At 40.0% G+C, this 13,389-nt stretch overlaps 1 pseudogene; it reads right to left on the bottom strand.

Moving 5' to 3' along the window:
- Positions 1-12,403, bottom strand: part of LOC148163648 (patched domain-containing protein 3-like) — a 34,720-nt pseudogene extending 22,317 nt beyond the window's left edge.
- Between the last annotated feature and the right edge of the window lie 986 nt (positions 12,404-13,389).

The raw sequence follows: 13,389 nt of genomic DNA, 5'->3' as shown, positions 1-13,389 counted from the left end.
CCCAAGTACGCTCCATGCCCGGTGCAGAGCCTGACTTGGGACTCCATCTCACAACCCTGAGATCATGACCTGAACCGAAATCAAGAGTAGACACTTACCTGGCTGAGTTACCCAGGTCCCCAATGAATCGTGGCTCCCAGTATTTATGACTTTTCATAGTTCCCTCCCACATTGACTCTGGGTTTAGCCATGTGACTTACTTGGTTCAGTGGGACATTAGCAACTGTGACACAAGCAGAAGGTTGATAAGTACTTGTGCATTTGGGGTTTGACTTCTTGGAAGCAAGAGAACTCAGGTTTTTATGGGCTTGGGGTTCGCAGTGCTGCTGGTAAAACTCTTCGAAGTAGTTACTTTATCATTGACCTTCATTAAATTCCTTTTTATATAATAAGGTGAATTTCTCATTTTTTATACTATAGCGATGCCCAAAAACATGGCTCAGGAAATAGCAGAAGACAAGCTAGAGAATGCTTGAGAGAAAGAAAAATTAAGATTTCCTTAAAGGAATTGTTGGAATTTGGGAGAGCACATTAGACAGAACAGGAAAGCGGAGATCTTGAAGGCCACGCTCAACGTACAGAAAGGGAAACACAGCAACAGTAACCAGACTTGACAGCTGACTGTGGAGGACTTTAAAGGGGGAGGGGGTAATTAAAAATTAATAGGTTCGAGAGAGTGACTAGAGTCTTAAAAAATGAAACAGAGGAAACCAGACTAATGCTCCCAGAGGGAGCACAAATCCACGGGATACCTGAGTAACTGCAGGTGCCCTTGGGGATGTTCCCTTGAAGAACGGGAGACCTAGTCACAGTGGTTACAAAAAATCTGAGTAGACTTTTAGGTCTAGAACGTGGGCAATTAGATTAGACTCTTTCGCATATTATTAAGTCGGTCTCAAAGTGATGAAGTTATTTAGGGAAAGATTTTCGTATCTCCTGAGCCCTAGGGGACCAAGAATTTCTAGAGTTAAATCTTCTCAAAAGAGAAGCACAGGTAAGAGGAGAAATGTGACAAGGAACCAGGGGCGACGAACGTGATTGACCCTGGACTTGAAGTCCACTGGGAGAGTATGAATTTATCCAATGGAGGTGAAGGTGGGCAAGATTCGGTAAGCAGTGGGTAATTGGATCATTCAGTAACTCCTTGGCTTTATACTTCTGTCTTATGGGAGCCTTCCCAAAACAAAACTAGAAGACTATGTTAGCAAACCAAATGTCTGAGCCTTAAATCAAGGGGAAATAGTAAAGGGAGAGCACTCAGTGCCACCAAACAGGGCTGCTTACAGGTTTTTTGAGAAGGAAAGGGATCACTCTGAGGGGCAGGATAACATTTCTAAAACTAAGGGAACCTTCTTAAAAAGAGTAGAGCAAATGCAGCCCGGAGGAGCGGGTAGTCTATGTCCTGGATCTCCACCACAGAAAGCAATGTGAGAAAGGGAAGATCTCCTGCCTCCCACTGAAGTGAAGTAAGTTCTTAAGAGTAGAGAAAAATCCAAAAGCTGAAAAAGATTAGTTTTGGTGGGGAGAGAACATGGCAGAAGTATTGATCCTTGCTAGACCCCAAGGGGCATAGACTTTAGGAGCATGAATAACAGCTTCTGTTCAGGAATCTACTGAGGGTGACTCTACCGCTGAAATGGATATGGGGACCTCAGCGGAAAGTGACCCTAAGACACAAGTTCTAGGGCCCACATAAGTTCTGCTCAAACAGGACTAGACAGAATCCACACTCAACCCAGGAGTACATGGTCTACACGGCCAGTGGAAATTAAGCGGTTTTGGATATTTTTCAAGAAATTATGGCATCCTGGTTAAAAGTATGGACGGACTTTGAGGCTAATGTGCCTGGGTTCACATCCCAGCTCTACCTCTTACTACCTGTGTGATTGTGGGCAAGTTACTTAACCTCTCTCTGTCACATTTTCCACTTGTCAAATGGAGAAGATAATACCTTGCTATTGGGGTTCTTAGGATTAAATTATTGAATACACGTGAAATTATTTAAAACATGAAATTCAGTAAGGACTATTATTATTAGAAATATTTTCACCACTGAGTGGGATTTTTTGTTTGTTTTAGTTTTGTACCTTTATGAAGGTAAGGAAAGTTTGCTACAAAGTTGCTTTTTCATGATGGAGTTAAATTTTTATCAAATCATGTGAGTTAATCTATTGGGAAGAACCTATGGAGTCTCTCCTTCATCTATGTATGTGGCAAATGGTATTATTGTTTTTTAATCTTGGGAAAAAAATGCTTGAAAACCCTAAATGTCAGAATATAATGCAGGTTCCATCTGCTAACTTTTATATAGCAATACTGCACTCATGTTGAGGTGAGATTGGCCTCTAATTTTCTTTTATGGTCCAATTTGGTTAACAAGCCTTATAAGGGTAATTTTCTCTCTTTTTCTATTCTCTGCAAAAGTTTATATAAGATAGAAATAACCTGTTTCTTTTCCCCCCTCTTTTTCTTTATTTTATTTTATTTTTCCACCATGATAAGTGTACTCTTTAATCCCCACCACCTGTTTCACCCACCCCCCCCTCCCCACTGGTAACCATCAGTTTATTCTCATAGTTAAGACTCTCTTTCTTGGTTTGTCTCTCTCTCTCTCTCTCTCTCTCTCTTTTTTTCCTTTGCTGGTTTCTTTTGTTTCTAAAATTCTACCTGTGAGTGAAATCATATGGTATTTGTATTTCTCTGACTGACTTATTTTGCTTTGCTTAACATTATACTCTCTAGCTCCATCCATGCCGTTGCAAATGGCGAGATTTCATTCCTTTTTATAACTGAATAATATTCCATTGTGTGTGTGTGTGTGTGTGTGTGTGTGTGTGTGTGTGTGTGTACACTCATACCACTTCTTTATCCATTCATCTGTTGATGGACATTGGGCTGCTTCCGTATTTTGGCTATTGTAAATAATGCTGCAGTAAACATAGGAATGCATGTATCCTTTTGAATTAGTGCTTTTGTGTTTTGAGGGAAATACCCAGTAGTACAATTACTGGATCAAAGGGTAGTTCTGTTGTTTCACCGTTGATTATGATGTTGACTGTGGATTTTTCATATAAGTTCTTTATTATGTTGAGGTATAGTCCCTGTAGACCTACTTAACAGAGAGCTTTTATCATGCATGGATGTTGTACTTTGTTGAATGGGTTTTCTGCATCTATTGAAATGATCATATGGTTTTTATCCTTTCTCTCAGTGATGTGACATATCATGTTGATTGTTCTGGGACTGTTGAACCACCCTTGCATCCTGGGAATAAATCCCACTCGATTGTGGTGTATGATTTTTTTATTAACATACTGTTGGATTCAGTTTGCTAATATTTTGTTGAGGACTTTTGCATGAGAGATACTGGCCTGTGTTCTCTTTTTTGTAGTGTCTTTGTCTGGTTTTGGTATCAGGGTGATATTGGCCTCATCAGAATGAATTTGGAAGTTTTCCTTCCCTTTCTATTTTTTTGAAATATTTGAGAGGAATAGGTATTAACTCTTTTTTACATGTTCGGTAGAATTTGCCTGTGAAGCTGTCTGGTCCTGGACTTTTATTTTTTGGGAGTTTTTTGATTATTGATTCAATTTCACTGCTGGTAATTGGTCTGTTCAAATTAACTATTTCTTCTTGTTTTACTTTTCATAATTTATATGTTTCTAGGAATTTATCTATTTCTTCTAGATTGTTGAATTTGTTGGCATATAGGTTTTCATAATACTCTGTTGAAAATATTTGTATTTCTGTGGTGTTGGTTGTAATTTCTCCCCTTTCATTAGTGATTTTGTTTATTTGGGTTCTCTCTCTCTCTTTCTTCTTTTCTTTCTTTCTTTTTTTTTTTTTTTTTGATGAGTCTGGCTAGAGGTTTATCAATTTTGTTGATCTTTTCAAAGAATCAGCTGCTGGTTTCATTGACCTGTTCTTTTGTTTTTTTAGTTTCTATATCATTTATTTCTATTCTAATTTTTATTATTTCCTTCCTTTTGCTGTGTTTGAATGTTGTTTGGTCTTATTTTTCTAGCTCCTTTAGGTAAAAGTTAGATTGTTTATTTGAGATTTTTTTCTTGTTCCTTGGGGCAGGCCTGTATTGCTATAACCTTGCCTCTTAGAACCACTTTTGCTGCATCCCAAAGATTTTGGACCATTGTGTTTTGATTTTCACTCGTTTCTATGAAATTTTTTATTTCTTCTTTCATTTCTTTGGTTGACCCATTCATTGTTTAGTAGCGTGTAATTTGACCTCCATGTATCTGTGCTCTTTCCAGACTTTTTCTTGTGGTTAGTTTCTAGTTTCATAACATTGTGGTCAGAAAAGATGCATGGTCTGACTTCGATTTTTTTGAATTTGTTGAGACGTGTTTTGTGGCCTAATATGTGATCTCTTCTGGAGAATGTTCCCTGTGCACTTGAAAAGAAGGTGGTATTCTTGCTGTTTTAGGATGGAATGTTCTGAATGTCTGTTAAATCCATGTGCTTCAGTGTGTCGTTCAAAGCCACTGTTTCCTTGTTGATGTTGTGCTTGGATTATCTATCCATTGATGTATGTGGGGTGTTAAAGTCCCCTACTATTATTGTATTACTATCAGTTATTTCCTTTATGTTTTTTATTAACTGACTTATGGATCTGAGTGCAAAAATATTTACAATTGTTATATCCTCTTGTTGGACTGTCCCCTTTATTATACAGTGTCTTTCTTTGTCTCTTGTTACAATCTTTGTTTTAAAGTCTGTTTTGTCTGATTTAAGTATTACTACCCAGCTTTCTTTTGACTTCCATTTTCATGATAAATATTTCTCCATCCCCTCACTTTGAATCTGCAGTGTTTTTTGGTCTGAATTGAGTCTCTTGTAGGTAGCATACAGATGGGTCTCTGTCACCCTATGTGATTTCATTGGAGCCTTTCGTCCATTTACATTCAAAGTAAATATTGATAGATCTCCGTACCGATCGCCATTTTGTTACTTGTTTTGTGGTTGTTTCAATAGATTTTCTTTGATCTTTTCCTCTCTTGCTTGTTGGCTTTCTTTCGTGATATTCTTGGATTCCTTTCTCTTTATTCTTTGCGTATCTATTAGTGGTTTTTGATTTGTGGTTCTCGTTAGGTTTGTATATAACATCTCCTGTATATAGCAGTCTATATTAAGTTGATGGTCGCTTAAGTTAAAACCCATTCTTTTCTCCTCTCCTTCCACATTTTAGGTATGTGGTGTCATATTTTCCATCCTTTCATTTTATGAATCCCTTGACTGATTTGTACAGAAATATTTATTTTTACTGCTTTTGTGTTTTTTTGCTTTTCATATTCTCCCTTATGGTCTTTCCCCTCTACTCAAAAAGTCCCCTTTAATATTTCTTGCAGGGCTGGTTTAGTGGCCATGAACTCCTTTAGTTTTTATTTGTCTGGGAAACTCCGTTTGTTTGTTTGTTTGTTTTAAAGTAGGCTCCACACCCAGCATGGACTCCAATGAGGGGCTTGAATTCACACCCCTGAGATCAAGACCTGAGCTGAGATCAAGAGTTGGAGGCTTAACTGACCAAGGCCGCCAGGCACACCTGTCTGGGAAACTCTTTATCTGAATGATAGTCTTGCTGGACAGAGTATTCTTAACTGCATATTTTTCCCTCCGGGCTCTTTGAATATATCATGTCACTACCTCTGGCCTGCAAAGTTTCTGTTGAAAAGTCTGCTGATGGCCTTATGAGTTTTCCCTAGTAAGTGACTGTCTTCTTTTCTCTTGCTGCTTTTAAAATATTTTCTTTATCTCAGCCTCTTGGGTTGAGTTTTTGGGGCACTCTCTATGCCTCCTGGATCTGGATATCTGTTTCCCTCCCCAAATTCGGGACGTTTTCAGCTATTAATTCTTCAAATAGAATTTCTGCCACCTTTTCTGTTATTCTTCTGAGACCCCTACAATACAAATGTTACTATGCTTGATGGAGTCACTGAGTTCCTTAGGACTGTTCTCAGTTTGCATAATTTTCTTTCTCTCTTTTGCTCACCTTGGTTACTTTCCACTCCTCTGTCTTCCAGGTCATTAATTCATTCCTCTGCTTCATCTAGCCTGCTATTTATTCCACCAAGTATATTTTTAATTTCATTTATTGTCTTGTTGATCTCTGGTTGGTTCTTTTTTATCTGTGTGTTAAGGGGTCTCACTGATGTCCTCCACTCTTTTCTCAAGTCCGGTGAATATCTTTATGGTCGTTAAATCCTCTATCAGAGTTATATCCAGTTCACTTAAGTCTCTTACTGTGGTTTTGCGCTGTCCTTTCATTTGGGAGATATTTCTCTGTCTCCTCATTTTGTCTAACCGTGTCTGTCTCTGTGTGTTAGGAGAATCAGCTGCTTCTCTTGCTCTTAACAATAGTAGCCTTATGAAGAAGAGGTCCTGTAGTGCCTTGCAGTGCAGTGTCCCCTGTTCCCTGGGGCTTCAGGGAGTGTCTCCTCTGTGTTGTGTGTGCTCTGCTGTTGAGGCTTGGCCTCTTTTTCCTTCCGTCCAGTTGTCTGCAGAGGCTCTCTTTGCCTATTGTGGGCAGTGTTTGGTCCCCAACAGTGGTGGGGGTGCATTTTATCAAGGTGTGTAGTGGTCTCCTTGAAAATGAGACCTGCCCCTGGTGCTGCAGGAACTGAGGTCCCGCAAAATGTGCTGGTCTGGAGATGTGGTGGACAGGTGGCCTGGTCTTCTCGGGGAGGGGCCCTGCAGCACTGGGAAGGGCAGATCTGCCCAAGCAAGGGGTTGGGGGCTTGGTGCAAACAAGTTAGGTAGCATGTATTGACACAGCGCTTGTTCCCACAGATGGCCATTGTTTTTTCTGGGGGGTAGGGGGAGGGAAATGGCACCTGCGATTCCATTGTCCCTGGAGGGGTCTTCCCATGATCCTTCTCTCTGTGGGCCACATTCTGATATGAGGAAATCACTCTCCCTCCTGTGTGCCCCATCTGTTTTTCAAACTGTTGGTTCTGGTGCTGCATCTGCATGGGCTGTTTGTTGGCTGTCTCTTTAAGGGTGGGGACTCTGCTTTCTAACACCCTCCAGGCTCCCCAGAGGTGAGCCTGCCAATTTTTAAGATTCCAGGCTTTAAGTCCCACTAGTTATAAGAACTCATGAAGTTCGGCCTCTCTCTCTTTCAAAGGCAGATATTTTGGGGATTTGTCCTCCCTGTTTGTGGGCTCTCCAGTGTGCAAGTCTGTTTTGTACCCTTCTCTGCACCACCAGCTCCCTCTCCACCAAGGACGTCCACGGTCCGTTTAGCTCCTACCTTCTTCAATGTGACTTCTTCTCTTTCTTGTGTAAGTCTTGCGTCGTTTTCTGGGTGATTTACATTGCTGTGAGTGTTATCGAGTTGTATCCGTGGGAGGAGGCAAGCTTAGGGCCCTCCTACTCTGCCTTCTTCCCAGCGGACCAGAAACAACCTATTTCTTCAAAGATTGCTAAATCTGTCCTGTGACTTCTCTGGGTCTAGTGCCTTTAAGAGATGGACATTTTTATCAACCAATTCAATTTCTTTGATAGTATCGGGTGAATCAGGTGTTAAATTTCTCCTTCGGCCAACTTGATAATTTTTCTAAAAATGTGTTTGACGTTAATTTTTAAATTGCGGTAATATTTTCAAACATTTTTTTTAAAGTAAAAAAAATCTATTCTTTTTCTGTACTTCTGACCCGTTTTCCATTCTTAATATTAATCTGTGTCTATTATCTTTTTTCCTTAGGAAGGCTTTTAAAGCTATTTTTTATTTACTACTCTCTTAAGAGAAGCAAGTTTTGATTTTGCAGTTGAACTCTATTTTAAAATGGTTTGATCATTGTTTCTTTAATTTCTACCTTTGCCTTGATTTCCTCCTTCCAACTTTTTAAATTTTTTTCTGACTTAAGTTGACAGCTGAAGTCACGTTGGGTGTAGAGATTACTTAAAAATAAAATCTTAGGGGTGCCTGGGTGGCTCAGTCAGTTAAGCATCTGACTCTTTATTCTGGCTTAGGTCATGATTTTTATAATAAATGCATGTAAAACTATGACTTTTCACTTACGTACTGGATTAATGACCCTATAGGTTTTGATGGGTAGTGTTCTAAAGATAAATTTTCAAAAATTTATTAATTTCCTTAGAATTTATCCTATCTTATGTCATCTTTTTACCAAGCTCTTATCCCTACTTGCTTTTTCTACTTTTATTCTTGCTCCTTTTGTTGGAGTAGCACTTTTTCCTTAATTCTCATGGTTTGCTTTAAAAGTTACTCTTAAATTTTTAACATGTATCTTAGTTTTACATTCCTCCAGCAAGTTCTTTCCTTTTTTTAAGATTGATTTATTTATTTTAGGGGGAGAGAGCACACATACAGTGGGAGGGGCAGAAGGAGAGGAGGGAGAGGGAGAGAAGCAGACTCCTCACTGGGTGGGGAGCCTGACTCCAGGGCTCAGTTTCATGACCCTGAGATCATGACCTGAGCCAAAATCAAGAGTTGAGCGCTTAAGCAACTAAGCCACCCAGGTGCCCCTCTCCAACAAGTTCTAAGGTTAGTTATTAGCTGTTCTCTTCCAAAAGCAGCGGAAATATTTATATTTTTTTATTTCAAGTTGAAACACCCTGCTCTCAGCTTTCCTAGTGTTGTTATCTAGAATATTCCGATTTTTACACACGTCCATGAAAATTACTGTCGTTATTTTTTTTCCTTTTAAGATTTATTTATTTTGGGGGCGACGGGGTGGCTCAGTTGTAGGGCATGTGCCTCCGGCTTGGGTCGTGATCCCGGGGTCCTGGGATCGAGCCCCACATTGGGCTCCCTGCTCTGTGGGAAACCTGCTTCTCCCTCTCCCACTCCCCCTGCTTGTGTTCCCTCTCTCGCCGTGTCTCTCTCTGTCAAATGAATGAAATCTTTTAAAAAAAAGATTTATTCATTTTTATTTTAGAGAGAGAGAGAGAATGGGATGGGGAGAGGCAGAGGGAGAGGGAGAGAGAAAATCCTTAAGCAGGCTCCCTGCTGAACATGGAGCCCGATCCCAGGACCCTGAGATCATGACCTGAGCCAAAATCAAGTGTTAGACGCTTAACCAACTGAGCCACCCAGGCACCCCATACTGTGGTTATTTTTTTCGCACTCAATACTCCATTTAGTTTAGCTGTGTTTTTCAAATGAATTTGCTCACCATTGAATCTCCTCCTTCATTCTTTGAATCAGTTTTATGGCTGATGCATACATATTCTTCAGCAGTTTCTTCAGAAATGTCAGTGAGGAGTAAACTCTTATTTTTTCATGCTTGAATATATATTGAATTATCTTCCTTCTTGAATAATTTATTATACATAGAATTCTAGGTTCTGAGTTCTTTAGTATGTAAAAGATATTTTCCTGCTACCTTTTGGCATTTATTTTTGCTGATTAGAGCTCTGCTACCAACCTGATTGTTGTTTGGGGGGTTTTTTGGTAAGTAATCTGTCATTAAAAAAAAAGAACAGCAGGGCGCCTAGTTGGCTCAGTCGGGGGAGCATGGGACTCTTGATCTCGGGGTTGTGAATTCAAGCCCCACGTTGGGTGTAGAGATTACTTAAAAATAAAATCTTAGGGGTGCCTGGGTGGCTCAGTCAGTTAAGCATCTGACTCCTTATTCTGGCTTAGGTCATGATCTTGGGGTTGTGAGATCAAGCCCCATGTTGGGCTCCGTGCTGGACGTGCAGCCTGTTTACGATTCTCTCTCTCTGGGACGCTTGGGTGGCTCAGTCAGTTAAGCATTGCCTTTGGCTCAGGTCATGATACCAGGGTCCTGGGATCGAGTCCCGCATCGGGCTCTCTGCTCAGCGGGGAGCCTGCTTCTCCCTCTCCCTCTGCCTGCCCCTCCCCCTGCTTGTGCTCTCTCTCTCTCCCTCTCTCTCTCTGACAAATAAATAAAATCTTAAAAAAAAATTCTCTCTCTCCCTCTCCCTTTGCCTCTCCCCATCCCTGCTCATGCATGCTCTCTTTTTCTAAAAAAAGTCAAATGAGTAAAAATGAAAATAAAAATAAAAAATAAAATAAAATCTTAAAAAAAAAGAATAGAATTTACTTTTTAGAATCATTTTAGGTTCACGGAAAAATTAAACTGAAGGTACAATGCTTTCTCATCTTCCTCCTGTCCCTGGACGTGTGTGTCTCCCTCCTTATCAACATCCCCCACCAGAACTATAAAGAATAAGAAATGAATCTCCTCTTTGCCCTACACCACTCCCCCTTTTCAGTTTTTACTGTTTCATTGTTACCATTTGGTGTGCATCCTTCCTCAACTCTCTGTCTCCATAGAAACATAGACACACACAGTCCCATAGTGCATCAGTATCATAATACAAATGTGTATATACATTCATATACATGTGGTTGTGATGGTCAGTTTCGTGTGTCAACTTGGCAAGACTATATAATTCCCAGTTATCACATCAAACGCTAATCTAGGTGTTGCTTTGAAGGTGTTTTGTAGATGTGATTAAAGTGCATAACCAGTTGACTTATTAGGAAGGGAGATTGTCCTAGATAATCTGGGTGGAACTGATTGAGGTATCTGAAAGCTCTTAAGAACAGTGCTTAGTCTTCCCTGAAGAGGAAATTCTGTCTGGGGGCAGCAGTTTCAGTTTGTGCCTGACAGTTGTAGATAACTCCCTTCCTGAAGGCCCGCCTTGTGATTTTCCAACTTGCCTAGCCAGCCCTGATAATTGCATAAGCCAAGTCTTTGCAATAAATCTCCTATTATATATTTCTTACTGATTCTGTTTCCCCTGGTTGAACCATGACTGACATTTATATTTCTGTAACTTGCTTTTTCACTAACAATATGTCTTAGAGATGGCATTATATTTAACTGCCGAATCATAGCACGTCATATGAATATACTCTATCTTATCTAATCATCCTGTTACTGGTGGATATTTTAGTTGTTTAGATTCAAAGTTAAATTAGATTCAAATTATTTTCATTTGCTGCTTTCGGAGTTTGCTTTATTGACTTCTTGTATCCAGCATTGCTATAATAAAATTTAACACCAGTTGGATTCTTGCTTCTTTGCAGATAATTATTTTTCTTCTTTGAAGGCTTTTAAGATTATTCTTCTCCTTTAATATTTCATAAGAACAGATTATTGGGGAGGAAAAAAATTTCCTTCTACTTTTCAAGCTTATTTGGATGTTTGGGAATTAGGTGTTTGCCCTGCCATACAGATCTGTCATTCAGATAAAACAAATTATCTCTGGTAATAGTTCTTTCTGGGCCAGGCCCCTATCTAAATTCTTTCAGGTCGTTAAGGGAGTAGTAAAAGTTTTTCCTGAGTTTGCTGGGTCTTGACTGTTTTCATTTTAAAATAGTCCACGTGCCAAAGTGACACATTTTGGGGAGATTTATTTTGAACCCCTTTAATATCTATGGTTGTTTCTCTTCCTGCTTCATTTTTATTAGTCCCTTTAAATCTGGAGACTCACTTCTTTTGATGTTCTCCTGTCATTGCTTTTATTATTATTTTTTGAGTCCTCTTTCTCTTTTTCCTTGGAACTCCTATTTGGTGGATTCAAGGTTTTCTGGGACTTTCTCTCAAGCCTCAACTTCTTTTTTTTTTTTTTAAAGATTTCTTTATTTGAGAGAGAGAGGGAGCAGTGGGGAGGGGCAGAGGGAGAGGGAGAGGGAGAAAAGGAATCTTAAGCAGACTCTGTGCTGAACATGGAGCCTGATGCAGGGCTCGATCTCACGACCATGACCTGAGAGGAAACCAAGAGTCAGATGCTTAACCGACCTAGCCACCCAGGCACCCCTCTCAACACTCAACCTTTATGTCACACTTCCCACCCAGTCATTCTGTTGTGCTGCATTTAGGGCTGGGTATTCAGCTTATTAACTTGCTCTTCCCTTGTGTCCATTCTATCATTCAGCCGATATATTGAATTTTATTGCAATAATAACAACATTTTTTATTTTTAAGATCTAAAGTTGCATTTTTATAATACCTGTTCTTTTTTCATAGTTATGATGTTCTTCTGAGGATATTAATTTCACTTCTATTAAAGCCTCATTTTATTTGCTCTATTAAGCATTTTTTCCCCTCCAGTATTAGTTGTGTGAATGAAGTTTGGTACCTCTCTTTCATGGGCACTGATTTTCCTCATATATTTGGCAGTTTTGGGTGTGGGTACAGTATTTGTTGAGGTCTGTCTTCCACGATGGGGAGAAGGTACAGGATGGGTTAGCGGATGTAGAACGCTAGGCATCCATACCCTCAGCGAGGACCACTTTGCTTGGCTGGCGTGACACCATTTGCAAGGGGCAGCTTAACTCTCCATAGTCACTTCTCCAGCCTGGAGCAGATGCCTCAGCGACTTGCTCCTTGACCACGGGGAAGAGGGTCTTTGCAGGAGGAGGAAGGCGGTCCATGCATCTAGCATCCATCTCGCATGCATCGCCTCTGAGTCTGGACACTTGCAGAGCATCCAGTTCGCAGCAGTTCTTTCCTCAGCCAGTCCTATCTCCTTTCTGGCTGTTAGAAATGGCTCAGGAGTTTTTCTTTTCTCTTGCTTTCCGGCACTGTTACAGATTTTAATTTTTCTTTCCCTGTCATTTGTAGGGATTTGGGGTAAGAGGGAAGGTGGAAGAGTGTTTGTCTCTTCCGGCGCAGAGATAAAATAAAGCGATTTTATCTCTTTTATCTCTGCACCATATTGCCATGAAATATTTGGGAGGGTTTAAGTTAATTTGCCAAGAACTTTGAAAAAAAAACCTACCTTTGTCTTAAATAATAATAGTAATACTAATTTTAGAATTAAAATAAATGATTTGATTAATAATCTAGAAATTAAAAAAGAAACCAAAAATATAAATTTTACAATACCCTATTCCCCTGGGATGCCTGGGTGGCTCAGTTGGTTAAGTGTCTGTCTTTGGCTCAGGTCATGATACCAGCGTCCTGGGATCGAGCCCCGTGTTGGGCTCCTTGTTCAGCAGGGAGCCTGCTTCTCCCTCTCCCTCTCCCTCCGCCCCTCCCCCTGCTTGTGCTCTCTCTCTCTCTCTCTCTCTCTCTGACAGATAAATAAATAAACTCTTTAAAAAAAAAATACCCTATTCCCTTTCTGTCAACCAAGTTCACACATCGTGCCATTAAATTTGCTGAAAGTTACAAAGGAAAGAATATCAGGTGTCAAACAAAGAATCATACAAACAAGGCATTTTTACATTTGTCTCCTAGCAGTAGGGGAAGAGATGTCTTTGCATTGTGAAAACCTCAAGGCTGCCTATCTTCATTGGCTGTTGAAAAGTAAACAAACAAACAAAAAACCTAAATGATTCTCATATAAAACCTTGAATCAAGACAAAGTTTAGCTGGTCAAGAACTGGAACCACGATAGCCTTCTGCATGAATCTCTTACAGATAGCTTGTC

This window comes from Eumetopias jubatus, unplaced genomic scaffold, assembly GCF_037043125.1.
Source record: "Eumetopias jubatus isolate StellerSeaLion01/CBP00866 unplaced genomic scaffold, mEumJub1_p1.0 scaffold_8, whole genome shotgun sequence".
Classification (NCBI taxonomy): domain Eukaryota; kingdom Metazoa; phylum Chordata; class Mammalia; order Carnivora; family Otariidae; genus Eumetopias; species Eumetopias jubatus.
The sequence above is the reverse complement of the archived record's forward strand: the minus strand, read 5'-3'. Positions and strand labels throughout refer to the sequence as shown.